At 40.0% G+C, this 15,512-nt stretch overlaps 1 protein-coding gene across 3 annotated transcripts in view; it reads right to left on the bottom strand.

Annotated features, from left to right (window-relative positions):
* CDK6 (cyclin dependent kinase 6) overlaps positions 1–4,812 on the bottom strand; it is a 141,306-nt gene extending 136,494 nt beyond the window's left edge. The window contains exon 1 of one of the 3 annotated variants that reach the window (XM_081932260.1): positions 3,883–4,812. The gene's annotated coding sequence lies outside the window, so the exon portion shown is untranslated. Of the gene's footprint in view, positions 1–3,647; positions 3,804–3,882 lie in introns of those variants that run through there. The other 2 variants (XM_081932258.1, XM_081932259.1) reach the window with 2 other exon arrangements.
* Between the last annotated feature and the right edge of the window lie 10,700 nt (positions 4,813–15,512).

Below are 15,512 nucleotides of genomic sequence, written 5' to 3'. Positions count from 1 at the left end.
TTTAGTCTAGGGGGCAGAAATCCATTTGTTATGTGAGGGAGCCAGTGTTGCCCAAAGACATTACTGTGGTCATGTGGCTAGCATGACTATATGTTGAGGTGCACAGAGCACGGTTTCCATCCCACCAAAGTGGTGCCTATTTATACTTGCATTTACATGCTTTCAAACTGTTAGGTAGGCGGGAGCTGGGTCAGGAATGGGAGTTCATCTGATCAGATGTTACTCAGGCTGTCAGATTTTCAGATGAAAATATCAGCTTTAACCTCTGAGCCATCATGCCCCTTCTCTTCAGCAGCTAACATGATGCAATTTATTTTTTGAATATACTACAGTAGTATATGTATCAATGAATTTGAAGAGAATCATATGTGTAAAACAGTATTCTATGTATATAGGATCAGTAAAAGTCCTTTATCTTCTCTTAATAAATCTGCAGTAATCTTTTGTTCATTTTTTATGATATGCAAGTCTTTCATGATCCAATAGTTATTGATTTATTATAGTATTGCAAAAAGTTTCAAAATAAGGAACTGGGAAATACCTTAAGAACTGGAAAAATGATACAAATGCACTCAAGAAAATAAGAAATAAATAAACTATGAGCTATCAGGATAATAGTTGCCTGTTGGCAATTCACACATTTTCATCTTGCAATCACTTTGATTTGTGGTAAGGATAACTATTATCTCCAGAAAAAAAAAACTTACATCATGTCTTTGCACTATTTTATAGTATAAGGCCAGTAGTCTCAACTTCTGATGGTTATGCCCAATGTTGCAATAATTTATTGGCAAGAAAGACAATGGCTTGAGTAATACATGAAATACCACAGATAAAAGGCAACTATCAGGTTTTTTGTGCTCATATACTAAAAGAAAATATGAATAAAAATATATCTAAGCAAGAAACCTAGCTACAACTAAAATATCTGCAAATGGTTCAGAAGATATTTATGTAATGTTGGCCATAGTGTTTCATGAATTAACCCCTTTCATATATATGAAATAATTGATATAACACACTTTATCTGGACCTGACCTAAGAATCAGCTGCATAAACCATAACTGGTGTCAATTTGTTTCTGGAAATGATTCAAGATCCTGTCTGTACCTACACATTCCTAAATGAATTGGGGCCATATCTGAAATATCATCTCCCCCAAAGTGTACCTGCTTAAAGATCAGTTCCAAGAAGGTCTATATTTCCTATCACTAGAAAGTTCGCATTGATAGAAACACAATATGGGGATTTTCTGCAGCAGCAATTGTAAACTGACATATTTTCTTCCCTAGGTTCTAGAGTATCCTCTTCTTCATTTACCTTTGGGAAGGTTATTCAAAAATATGTTGCTTCACTGGTCTTTCAAATGGTTTTAAATGTTTCGGGGTTTCTCCCCTTAAATTTGCTATCTGTGATGCTTCAGAATGTGCAAATTGTTGGGTAAGGGAAAGATCCCAAATAAGGAACTCAGATATAATTTTATGAAGACTTCCATTGCTGTTGCCAGCAAAGTGTCTGGGTGTTAATGCCTGAAGATTTTGTATTTCAATTAAGATGCTTTCTCTCAACAAAGTTGTTCAGGAATAGTAATACTCTTACTTCCTCAGCTACATAATTCTTAATTATGTATAATATCTATAAATGTACTAAATCAAAGAATGTATGAAATTTGAATCCCACTAACAATAGTGAAATTGGGAAGACATAAAGTCCATAATTGTCCAAAATAGCCATTTTTTTTCTGCACCAGATATAAACATCCAGAATTTTCACTGAACTTCAACTAACCCTGGCTTGTTAACAAATAAGATTTGTTTTAAACCAATTCTCAATTTACATACAATAAAACAAATCTAGAGTTGCACTGCATTCTGATTTCTATTTCTGCCTACTACACAGAAGAACATGAAAGATGGCACCCAAAGGTGCTTTTCCAAAAGATAACAGGGCAAGAAAGTCCAGTTGCCTTTTGGAAAAGCACCTTTGGGGGAACCATGACCTGGATGATTAAGAATCCTGATAGATATGACAGACAGCAGCATTTTGAACCCCTCACTTTATATGAAATCCATCCAACTTGTGCATGATACAAAATCACATCTCAGTTCAGCCACTTCATTTTCCAAATATACTGGATTACAGGATCCATTATTTCCAGCCAACACATGTAACGGTACAGATAAAAGGCAATGTTATCATTTTATATGAACAGAATTTCACTTCTTAAGAGTCAACCAGACAACAATAGGTTGGATTTTAAAAACAAAAAGTTAACACGAGGAGGGCAAGAAGGCAAATAAGTGTATTTTTTCCTTCCTCAGCTTCAATTTCAACAAAAGCAGATCACCCACAACTGATAATTTTCTTCAAAAATCCAGAAATAATAGCTAACATTGCAATAAATGTGATATTTACTTTACCTGTTTAATACAATGCTTTATTTTCACTATTTAAAACATAAATTTCTAATTTTCACAATTTCTCTTACTCAAAGTTAGCAATTCTGTCCTGGTACCAAATAGGAGAAAGCTAATCTACAAAGGGCAGCAGTGATTCTCTGTGGCTTTTGGCAGGCATTGTTGCCAGTCCTAACTGGACAAACCAGAAATTAAAGATGGGAACTTTAGCACGCCTAAAGGAATTTGGAGTACAAATTCTGCAGATTGTGCTGCTAAAACAGAGGGCCCCAAAGTGGGAAAAGCAGCTCTGAAGCTCAAGGATAGTTTTTGGAATGAGGGGGCAGGCACTGCTACATGCTAAAAAGCTGTTATCCTTTTGGCCATTATATTATAATTACTTTTACAAAATGTATTTTGATCCCACCTTTCTCCCACCATAAAATTCAATGTTCCTTCTGTAGGTGTTTCAGAAGATGTCCCCAAACCCAATTGACTAGTCCAATTTAATTTCTACAAGGCTACTCTATTATTAAAATCTGCTTGAAAAGATACCTGACAATTCTACAGCATGGACCCTCCTCTGTTATAGAAGTGAAAGACAATCACCCAAAGTTAACTACAAGTTGCAACTGCAGGAAAAGAACATTCCAAGCACCATCACCACTACCACCCACGAAATAGAATCTTCCCCAAGGTAAAAGATTCAGTAGCCAATAGAAAATAAGAATAACCAACGAGACGGCGCATACGCTGAGTCCCTCTGGGATGGAAGTCGCCCCCCACTGTCCAGGCGGCCTCTGATGTGCGAGGTTGGAAGATGGGAATCTGGGGCGGGGGCTCATCCAACACTGTTTTCGACTGTCGGAGGCGGCCACGCATGCAGCCCGGGGATGATTGTATGATGCGGGAGCTCCATGCGGAGCGCTCGTGGCTGCTGGCGACGGGCAATTATCGTTTCAATAAAAATATACATCCTAGGGGGCGAAAAGGGGAGGGGGTGTTGTTAAGGGTTAGGGTTAAAATTCCCACTCCAAGAAATTACGTTCAGCTGTTTGCCATGCATAAGTTAACGTGTGGAAACCATGCATCAACTTCATGCACTACATGTGCTACTAGACTGTCGGCAATAGCACGGCTAGGACGGATGAACCCCTTCCCTTTTCTCTTAATATCCTTCTGCAGCCTCCTAAAATAGAAAATAAATGAAGTAAGTGTTTTGCGCAGCAACACTTCCCCACCGTTTCTTACTTTGGCCACTGCTAAAGACGGCTCGAGCATGTCCATGAAAATCCCACGCGGACACTGAACGTGGTTCTCCGTAGAAGCTGCGCCGATCGCACAAGGACCACCCCAAAGCGCTCCCCTGTGCAGCATGCAAGTAGCGTGGAGAGAAGAGAACTAGAACAATACTTTTCAGCCTCTCCTACTACCACCCCCTTTTTTTTGTATTTCTTATCTCGAAAACCCCATTCCAGCCACCCACCTCTGGAAATTAATGAAGCATTAAGCTACTGATCTCTTTTAAGAGCACATGGGCACTTTCATAAGTACCTGGAATTGCTCAGGCGCAGCTTCGGTCTTCTGAGGAAGTTAACCACTTAAGTGGTCTCCAGCAAGACAGGAGTTAAAAATAGTTTTTTTAAAAAAAGAGAGAGAGAGAGAGAGAGAAAGATGAAAAGCAAAGACCTGGTGAGGCAGGAAAAGCAATGGAGAGCGTCTTTTCTTTTCTTTTTTTTTAGTCCTTTTTAAAAAAAAATTCCGCTTCCCGTGAAAAATGAGGAGACGCGCAGCAGAATCGATCCGGATTCAAAGCGTTCACATGGTGACAGGGGAGGGTGAGCTTCCACGAGCGGAGCCCAGCAGCCGCGACTGGGGCCACACAGGTAGTGGCAGCAGCAACTCCGAAGCTCTACCGCTGCCCCGTATTCGCATCTTCCTGCCAGCCGGGAGGGCAGACTACACCTTAAAGCGCTGAGGATCCCCTCCCCCTCTTTGGGGAAAGAGTGAAAGAGGCGCTGCTAAATTTTCTGGGGCTGATCAAAGACTTTGCAACGAAGAGTCTCCCGAATGCAAGGCTCCGCGTTAGCTCTGCACGCCGCCGCCTCTCCACGCAGTCCCAGTTTCTCTCTCTCCTCGGTTTCTGAGCTCGGTTTGAGACCAGCAGCAGGAGCAAAAGAGTTTCCCCCCACCTCGCCTCTACTTTTTTCTCCCCTTGGTTTCCCACGCTGGCTGAATGTGATTTGACCCCGTTTCAAAAAAGTTTGACATAGTGCTTCAACATTTCCGCATTCCAGCCAGACTACAAAGGCAGCGGCCGCCTTCTTCTCTTTTCTGTCTCTGCTCTCTGTCTTCACACTCAATGAAATCATTCATGAGCTCCCTGCCAAAAGCAGCCGCATACCGCAAGGGTCGCATCGGCGAGCACAGCGCAAGCAACAGGCGCCCGGAGGCCGGAGGAGCAACGCAGGGTGCTCCGTGAGGCGCGGGAAGGACAACCCAACGCGGGGAGGAGCGCCGGCTGCATCACAGCGTTCCCCTGGGAGGCTTCCGTGCTCGGCGCTGTATAAATCTCAAGCAAAAACTGTAATGATGGGATCGAACGTCTTGGTCATGACGCCTATGAATAAGAATAAGACAGTCGCGGAATAGCTTTAATCCGACTTTCCCGTGCAAATCTCATCCCGCGTTGGGTACTCTTAGGCAAGAGTATTTTCAGTCCTTTCATCCGCATTAGATTTAGGAATGGTATTTAATTTGTTTTAACAAAACACATAATCTACCCCACAAATGAGCCTCCAGGGCTCTCTTGCATATTGCAGTTGAGACTGGCTAAATAAAATATCCATGAGGCTGATTAAAGAAAAGCATCCATAAATAACCCCTATCAGCAAAATCGCTAGGATGCAGAATGGAGGATAGAAAAGACATAATAGAGAAACATTATTTAGAAAATAATATGCCTTTAAAAATTAGCATTCTTTATAATATTTGAAATTATACCATATGGCATTAAACTATGCATAATGTAATCTAGGAGGATTAAATCTCTCCTAGACTATATCCTATAAATCTAATTGAAAATAATTCTACAATTGAAAACAGTGTAAATCTCATTCTCCAATTGAGATTAAAACCAAATTTTATTCCATACTTAGAATAAACCACACTGGATCCAAGAACTCTCCCCAGAAAGTGAAATTACAGTTGATAGTATTAGAGCTTTACCTTTTGACCTGGTATTTCACCAGGTAGCAGGTGTCTTGCATTGTTTAGCTTTCTCTTTTTTTCTGACATCTTATATATCATCATTTAATTTTCTTCACAATAGGCAATTTTCAAACTGAATGCTGTTCTAGCTCAACTACAATCTCTGGGTTTTTTTTAGTTGTGTACGTTTAAAGCAAATGAAAGTGTGTTTATGCAAGGACACCCTCGCTCAACGTATTTAATAACCCTATTTAATAAAATTCTACTTAATAATAATAGCCAGAGATCTTTGAGCCAAACTACCAACAAAAAGAAGTCAATTGTGAGCGTTGGAATGCGTGTTTTCCACACACAAATCTTTCCAACTTGCATTCCAATGAGTATATTGTCATCTACTATGTGGCAATATACATCTATTTCCCATTAACTTCAGTCAGCTTTCCTCGCAGAAGATAAAAAGGTATTAAGGCCTTAAGGGATATATTTTCTGCTTAGTAAATATAATGCTGATTGAGCAAAACTGAGTGGATGGAAACAAAAGTTGAACATGTAGGAACTGCTAGGAAAACTGCATTCCAGAAAAGTTATGGTGATAGTCCCTTGTGCTTTCTGAGCGTGATTATTTTCTTGAAGATGTTTCATTCCCAAACTAGGTAACATCATCAATGCAAGTAGGGAGTGGGGTTTGCTCTTAAGTGGCTTGTCCTATTGGTGTTGAGGAAATTGGTCTTGGTGGTTCTTTGATTGAGATGTTATTTACTGCTAGCTTGTTTGAGTTTGTATACTTGATTGAGGTACTTTTTTCTTTTTGATTGTTGATTGTTGTTTGCTTCTTGATAGTTTATTGGGTAACTTAGTAGCAATATAAGAACTATCATTAATAGTTCCCAATGCTTTAAGATGAACATCACCAGATCTAATATCATACTGTAAGCATGAAGACAGTTCCTTTGCGGAATATATTGAGGAACTTTTAAAAAATTAGATGATTAAATAATAAATCAAGAGTTCTTTATTTCCATCATATTAATGCATTCAAATATAATGATGTGAAAAACTACAGAAACCGTAAGAAGCAGACAAATACCTAAAGATAATATCATTTGCAGCTACACTCAGAAATGGTGGCCTTTCTCAACTGATTCTGAAAGCATCCATACTGAATGCATTTGCTAGTTCTTTTAACTCTTAAAAGTGAGGGTAGCATTTTCCTTGCCTTGAGGTCTAATTGTTACATATAGGCTGCACACCTGCAAAATTATTAACGTAGCAATTGTTTGTTGTACAACCCATTATTGCTGTGTTACCAAAGGACTTAGCCGTAACAGCTTGATTCATATATCATCCTAAACCAAACATTATAGCTCTGTCTGTGTGTCTGTGTGTGTGTGTGTGTGTGTGTGAGAGAGAGAGAGAGAGAGAACTTCACTCTTTGGGTCTCCCAGTAACTAGACTAGTTTCCTCCCTTACGACTATAGTCCATCAAGCAGAGCTGGCCACAGATTGAGATGAAACTCAACATTGAGAGTCATGTTGTCACCGCTGTGGGGGGTTATTATTTTACTAATTTGTTGTTTTATTATTCTTTTTATTTCTTTTATATTGTTTTTATATCTGGGTAAGCTGCTTTGAGCTCGCCATGTGTGATAGGCAGCAATATAAATTTTCTCAAATAAATAAAATAAAATCCAGGAACTCTTTTTCTTGCAGAAAAGTAGGGAGTACTTTCACCAACAAATGATGCTTCAAGACTTAACAGAAAGTATTGGGACATTTTCAAGGCCAAAACAAAGAATGGAATGGAATGGAATGGAATAGAATAGAATAGAACTCTTTATTGGTCAAGGGTGATTGGAATTTGTCTTTGATGCATATGCTCTCAGTGTACATAAAAGAAAAATAAAATAGAATACATCCATCAAGAATCATAAGATACAACACTTAATGATAGCCATAGGTTACTAACAGGCAATCAAATTATACTAGGAAATAAATAAAACAATATAAAATTTAAAGATACAAGCAACATGGTTATAGTCATAAGTGGGAAGAGATACCACAAGGCTAGGTGTTAAATCTCCTATCTGTATGCAGATTAATTGTTGTCTCACATGAGACCAATCGCTGTTGTATCATCTGAAAACTTCAGTATTTTAACAGAGGGATCTTTTGAGATGCAGTCATTGGTGTATAGAGAGAAGAGAAGTGGAAAGACAGCCTTGGGGGGCTCCTGTGCTACTTGTACAGGTATCTAATGTGATTTTGCCTATATATTTTAACATTATCTCTATAGAATATGGGACAAGAAATATGGTATATCTTTTCCCTTTCAGCAGAATGATACTACTCTACCCCAATTCAGGGGGACTGTTGCTTCCCTGTTCCCAAACAGAAGCAAATCAGTAATGGGATTAGCATCTCTCTGAAAGCAATTCCTTTGATTGGGAGTTGTATTCCACAACATCCAGAGGATGCCAGTTGATGTAACTCTAGCATTGGGATGAGGAGCGTGAACTAGTTATATAAAATGATTTTGCATCATTTACCATGCAAAGTATTGATTGTGGGGAAAGGATTCTCATTAAAAAGCTGTTAACTCCTGTCCTCCATTTAAAAAACAATTTTTTTTAATTATTGGAACTTCTCTTCCAGATCTATTTTATGTGTCTCCACAACAGACACGCTACAGGTCTAACAAAAGACAGCTCTTTTGATATCCTTCTCACAGACCACTGTTATAAAATGATTTCTTTTATCTAGGTGTTTTGACAGATAAGCACCATAATCATAAAATCAGATATTTGCCTCAGCCTAATTCTAATACTTTCCTTCTCAGACTACATGAATGACCATGAAAGGGTCCACTGAAATGGGGAAGAAAGTTATAAAATACTTAAAACAAAAGATCCTGTAGTACAGATCTTTTGTTCAGGCAGAACAAAATATTTATTGGTTTTAGCTTTTCTCTTGCTTCTTGTTGCTATCCTTTGTGGCATGACATTATATTATTACTATGATGGCTATAGCCAAGAAAGAAATCAAACTCAGTTCAGTTTCTTTCCACAGGATTTAAATATATGTGTGAGGGTAGAGCTTAGAACAGTGCCCTTTCCAATAAACATTTTAATCTGTGGTAATCCAGTCTTTGAATGCTGTTAGCATAAAGTACTACTTTAACACCTGCCCCTTAGAACATGATAGCATTGTAGTTAACTGCTAAGTGGCAGGTGTTCGAGTATCTCTTGAGAAACTGTTGTATTTTCCTTTTTCAGTTAAAGAGAAACATGTTTAAAATGCCACTTTGTGAATGCAAATGGGGCTTTATTATCATGTTCCCTTTATTATCTCAAATTGTTTTAAAAATATATTTGATAGAACCTTAAATTGGGAGCATTTCACAAGGGAAAGTTGTTCAGAGAGGAAACAGACAAAGCAACAGATGTTCATTATGGTTGTTTCTCACAAAACAGATCTACAGAAAAATGTTGGATATGTTTAAAATGTGTCTGTTTCACATTTATTAACTTTATTGCGTCACTGTTATTTTACTTCTTACTACTACTGACAGACATGGACACAAATACAAGATATAATACCATTCTGCCAAAGGAATAATTATGAAATTATTAGAACATAGCAATAATTACTATTAATAATAAATACTTATATATTTATAATCTAAGAATTTTGGCCCTGCGCTGGAGGAACATGGGAATAGGGAAATCATTACCTGATCATAGTCTGTCTACCTGGCATAGTAGGGAGACCTTACCTTTCCTAGATCTATGGATGAGGGAGAAAGATTGCATGTCAGAATCTGATTGTGAAGAATGAGATCATTTTATGTATTGTGTTTAAATTCCCATTAAAATAATATTGCTCACCATATAAAAGAACTGAGTAAATGAAATAAAATGCTTATATTAATTAAAATATAAATGCAATTGCTGATATCATAGTAAATTTTTCTTTTTGTCCCTTTGAGTCAGTCTTTCTTTCTCATGACTGCATGGAAAAGTCTCTGGTTTTCTTGACTAGATTTTGGAAGAGGTTTGCCGTTGTGGACTTGCAAGGGCTGAGAGTGACTGGCCCAAGATCGCCAGTTAATTGCATGCCTAAGGTGGGAGTAGAACTCAGGATCTCCTGGTTTCTAGCCTTAAGTACTATACAAAACTGGTTCTCTAGTAAATAGCAATAACACCTAGACTTATATACCATTTCACAGTGCTTGCAGCCCTCTCTAAGCAGTTTACAGAGTCAGCATATTGCCCCCAAAAATCTGGGTCCTCATTTTACTGATCTTGAGTTGGTCAGGATCGAATCGAACTGCCAAACTGCTGGCAGCCGGCAATCAGTAGAAGTAGCCTTCAGTACTGCATTCTAACCACTATGCCACCACAGCACATTCTGATATTCAAAGAATTGGCTGTAAGAGATGTAAATGGAAATGAATGGAATATGTGGAAAAAAGAATGACTCATTGTCTGAAACATTTCACATTATGGTGTTTATTTTTGATATTGATTTATTATCTTACTATACTCTAAGTTTTGGTCCAGTGTTCTTCCAATTTAGAAATAGATGAGATATGTGCCAGTCAGGGGTGGGTTGCTGCCAGTTTTACTACCAATTCGCAACCCGTGCACAATGTGTGCTGCGCGCGCATGCGTATTCAATATAAATTGTCCTTCGCGCATGTGCAGAACAATTTATAGTGAACTGCGCATGCGCAGTCACTAAAATGCAAAATGGTGGCGGCCCAGTGGCGGCAAGGGAACCGGTTCGGGGGCGTGGCAGGCCTGGGCCTCTGACGGTTCTGCGAGAGCAATCCACCTCTGATGCCAGTCTGCAAACATAGATTCTATTATTGATGTAGATCAGTAGTGGGATTCAATTTTTTTTTTACTACCGGTTCTGTGGGCGTGGCTTTGTGGGCATGGCATGACTTGGTGGGTGTGGCTTTGTGGGCATGGCAGAGGAAGGATACTGAAAAATCTCCATTCCCACCCCACTCCAGGGAAAGGTTCCTGCAAAATCCGCATTCCCTCCCCATCAGCTGGGACTCTGGAAGCAGAGAATAGACGGGGGCAGGGCCAGTTAGGGGTAGTATTTACCAGTTCTCCAAACTCTCAAAATTTCCGCTATGGGTTCTCCAGAACTGGTCAGAACCTGCTGAATACTACCTCTGAAATAGATGGCAAGTTTGATAAAACTTTGTGATTATAGGCTAATTGGAATCAATTTCCCAAAGAAGTGATTGTCACGATGTTAAAAAGTTTGCTAGGCCTGAACTGCCTAAACTGACACTCAAGAGTTAAACTAAGAAAGCTTTATTGCGCAGGTCATAAAACAAAAAAGGGTTCTTATCTGAAAGTGATTTATTGCGCACGCGTTACACATTCCAAAAAAATTCCTTTCTTCTTTGTTCGGCAGCCAATTTTGGCAAACGTAGCTTTCATTATCAAAATGTAACCAATTAGTTATTTCTGTTTCATCTACTTTTATTATTTTATTATTAAAGTTTGTTTATTAATTAGAATATTTTTAAAAGACTTATTTCTTTTCTCAATATCTCAAAAGATATGCTGAAGGGAATCAGCCACGGTTCATCGGTCTCTAACAGGGTGTTTTTTTTCCCTGACAACTTGGTAGCAGAGGATGGTTGACAACTTGGTAGCAGAGTTTTGGCTTTTTTGATGATACAAGCTGAGATGACTACAATTTATGGCTGTATTTTCCCTTCATGCTATCTAAAGATAACCGACTAAGCCTAATTAGCAATGTCGAAGAGAAAGAAAAGAAAAAAACACGGACATGGAAAGCGCTCGAAAGAATCCATTCCCTCAGACACAGAGGAGCAAGATTCTTCAGGTGCCGAGCCAGAAATGGGGGAAAGAGTTACAGAAGGCAAGATCTACGGACTGAGGTCAGTAAATGTCCCTCATTATCAAGATACAATTAATGAACGGCAAAAGTCTAAACGGCAACTGCCGGCAGAGTTAAAATCCTCCCACGCAGAAAGCAAAGTTTATGAAATTCCCCCAGATGGTGAGCAAGAAATGCAAAGCTATCTATATCAAATAGAACGTTTAGAAAGATATGTTAGGGAGGCGAGAGTGTGTTTTAACGAAATAAGGCGAAGTAGAAGAAGCTCCCCCACTCCCAAAATGTCTGAGGACGCCATCTTGTCTTCTTCAAAACAACAGCCTAAGACACACCCCACAGAGTTCACTGGTCAATTAGAACAAAGAGACATGTACACGTCACCGAGGTCACGTGGTCCCTTTGAGCCCATTGAACTTCAGCATACTTATAGAAAGGAGAGGCAGCCAAAAAGTGAAGCTGCACTGCCATCTGCTGGCGGAGAAAAATTATTACAGCAAAAGATTAAGCAATTGGACCAGATTTTCAGAGATATGTCTATGAGTCCTTTAGAAGCCAAAACTTTGTCTCCAGAGGTTAAGTCTTCAACACCCCCTGGCGGCGTTGAATCCTCCCTAGATGGAAAAAGGCAAAGCCAAAGGCGAATTCGAGGAAGCCAATTTGATGTTGCCACGCAAAGGCCAATGATGCAACCCCAGCATCCCCTGGTTCAACAACCAGCTTTGCAACCAGAGCAACAAATTGTTCCTCAGCAGGTATTCACAGTCACCCCCTTGACTGGTGAGTCCAAATTAAAGGAGTCAGGAGAGAATTATAAAGCCTGGGTCAGTGAAATTGCGCTCTTGCTTCGAAGAGAAGGCACATATTCCATGGTTTTTAATCCTCCTCCTCCACCCTGGACGCCTGCAATAAGAAACCTTGAAAACAGAGCTATCACGACTTTACTCATGTCAATGGAAATTGAGATCCAAGGTATCTTTCCACCTGATGCAACTGCCCAAGAAATATGGGCTATTTTGGAAGATTGCTACAGGCCCGTTTCAATTGAATCCTCATGTTTGCTCATGTCTGAGTTCCATGGTTCGAAGTTGAAACCTGGTGAACGAATTGGTGGACATTTGACCAAACTGAAAAGAATGAGAAGTGAATTGAGACAAAATGGCCATGTAATCGATGATATCCAAATGATTAGCATCATCATTAACTCATTGAATTATGAATGGAAAGATGCTGTTGCAAAGATTAACTACGTGCCTATTGCTCAACGCACAGTTAACCACGTTTGCAGACTTTTAGTGGAAGACGAAGCTATCAGGTTAGCTACCCCACATCTGCAACGGCCTCCAGCACCAAAGGCTCCAGCCAGACGTCCCTTCCGAGGAAGAGGCTACGCTCCAAGGATGCCAAAATGCTACACCTGCAACCGTGTGGGACATGACACCCGGGATTGTCCCCAACGAGTTCCAGCTCCCGCCACGTACCAGCCCAGAGGAACAGATTCCAGAGGCAGAGGTAGAGGCGGAAGACAAGGTCGTCGTGGTCCAAGGCGTGATCCACAAGCTCCGCTTGCAACACTGGCCATAACCAACGTTCCACAACCTGATCCAAAGTTCGACAGACGTCTTTTGTGGACTTTAGATAGTGGAGCAGCTGTGCACGTTACCCACAGAAGGGAACTTTTCACAGAGATGGGCGAACCAGAGCCCGAGTATCGAGAACTGTATTCCTTCACCAACCACACTTGCAAGGTTATGGGAAAAGGAACTGTTTACATTGAAGAGCTCGATACACACATCCCTGATGTTTATTACATACCTTCAGCAACCAGTAATTTGCTTAGTCAAAGTCACTTGTCTAGAGAGTTAAAGTTCCAGGTTCACCACCTCGAAAAGGCAAGTTACTTAGTTAAAGATGGTGATATTGTTGCTGAAACCATGCTGATTGGTGGTGTTTATTACTTAAAGCCAAAGCCTAAAGGGCAAGCACAGGCAAGTATGCAAACTCCAAAAAGGCACAACGCAAACCCAGAGAGAGTTGTCCCAGAGAGAGAAAGCGTTACTGTGCCAAAGGCTCCTAAAGCCAACAAACAAAGAAAACAGAAACAGATTGCTCAAAGCAAGCCTGAGGGTCCTCATGAAACTGTTAATGTTGAGAATTCACTAACTGGTAAACCTTTGCATTCCAGGTGTATTCACAAGTGGCACAGAAGATTGGGGCATGCCAGTTTCCGTGTTCTTAGAAAGATGCCGGAGTTCGCAAAAGGTTTGGATCTAAAGGGGTGTAAGGTGTTTTTGGATTGTGCGGTTTGCAAAAAGGCTAAATCCAAGGCGGCTGCAATTCCCAAACACGCTACACGCCGGTCAACACGCATTTTTGATTTGGTACACACTGACATAGTGGGTCCTTTCCCACCAACACTTGGTGGCAGAAAGTATTTTTTAACAATTGTAGATAATCATTCTAGATATGGATTTGTATATCCTATGAGAGAGAAATCTGAGACCTTTCAGATCTTTAAAGACTTTGCAGCGTTTGTTTCTACACAATACCAAGTTCGCATCGCCAGAATCCAGAGTGACCGTGGTGCAGAATTCATGTCTCAGCGTTTCCAGGACTGGATGCGTAAGAATGGAATTCTTCATCAGACATCTGCTCCATATACACCGGCTCATAACGGAGTCGTAGAAAGAAGACAAGGGGTTCTACAAACCATGATGCGTTGTCTTCTAGAAGATGCCAATCTCAGTAACGCATACTGGGGTGAAGCAATCAAATATGCAAATTACATTGTCAACCGTACTTGGAGCAGTGTAATCAATCAAACTCCTTTCTACATGCTGTATGGCTACAAGCCTAATCTCAAGAACCTCCATATTTTTGGTTCATATGCTATGGTGAACACTCCCTTAAGTCAAAGAAGAAAGGGAGGTGCAGTAGCAAAGAGACTGAGATTTATGGGTATTGATGATAATTCAAAATGGTACAAATTCATTGATACTAAACATGTGATTGTCATTTCACAATCTGCTAATTTTGAGGAAGACATTGACTGGTCCAGGATTCATTCCAATGATCCTGAAGTTTATTTTCCTAGAGATGGTGTTCCAGATGCCACGCAGCCTGATGACAATTCGCAGGCAGATGTTCCTTCTACCAGTTCTTCACAACCTGATGTTCCGTCTTCTCAAGCCGCGGATGCTGATGCTAGCGACGAACGTGAGGACGAGGATGATGATGAAGAAGAAGAAGAAGACTGGTCTGTTGTTCCTAGACGCTCCAAGAGGGCCACAAAAGGAATCCCTCCACAACGTTATTCATGGCAACTGACAAAATCACCAGTACCTTTGATTTGCAACGTTACTCTTCCTCCAGAGACATTCACACAAATCAAACAGCTTCCTGATTCAGAACAAGACAAGTGGTATGATGCAATGCAGGATGAAATGGACAGTTTAAAGAAACTTAATGTATTCACACCTGCAAAACCTCCAGCAAACAAGAAAGTCATTGGCACCCGATGGGTCTACAGAATCAAGAAGAAACCGAATGGTGAGTCCTTATACAAAGCCAGACTGGTAGCTCAGGGTTTCGCTCAACGTTATCCTGAGGACTACACAAACACTTACTCACCAACAGTCAGAACTGAAAGTGTAAAAATTGCCTTAACCACTGCAACTATTCTTGGTTTAGAAGTTTTTCAATTTGATGTGGACACAGCTTATCTACATGCAGACCTAGATGAAGAGATCTACGTGAGAAGCCCTCCAGGATTCCGAAAGCAAGAAGGGGATACCTGGTTTCTGAACAAAAGTCTTTATGGTCTGAAACAGTCAGGTTTAATGTGGTATTTATGTCTTACTGACAAACTAAATTCAATGGGCTTTATTAAGTCCGAAACTGATGAATGCGTGTTCACAAAAAGATCTAACAATGCATATGAGATAATTCTTGTTTATGTTGATGATATTGTTTATATTGGTCCAAATAAGAAAATGAGTGAGATTTTTGCTAAAAGTTTGCAGA

Source organism: Natrix helvetica (assembly GCF_964273705.1).
Source record: "Natrix helvetica genome assembly, chromosome: Z".
NCBI lineage: Eukaryota > Metazoa > Chordata > Lepidosauria > Squamata > Natricidae > Natrix > Natrix helvetica.
Note: the sequence above shows the minus strand (reverse complement) of the source record. Positions and strands in the feature narration are given on the sequence as shown.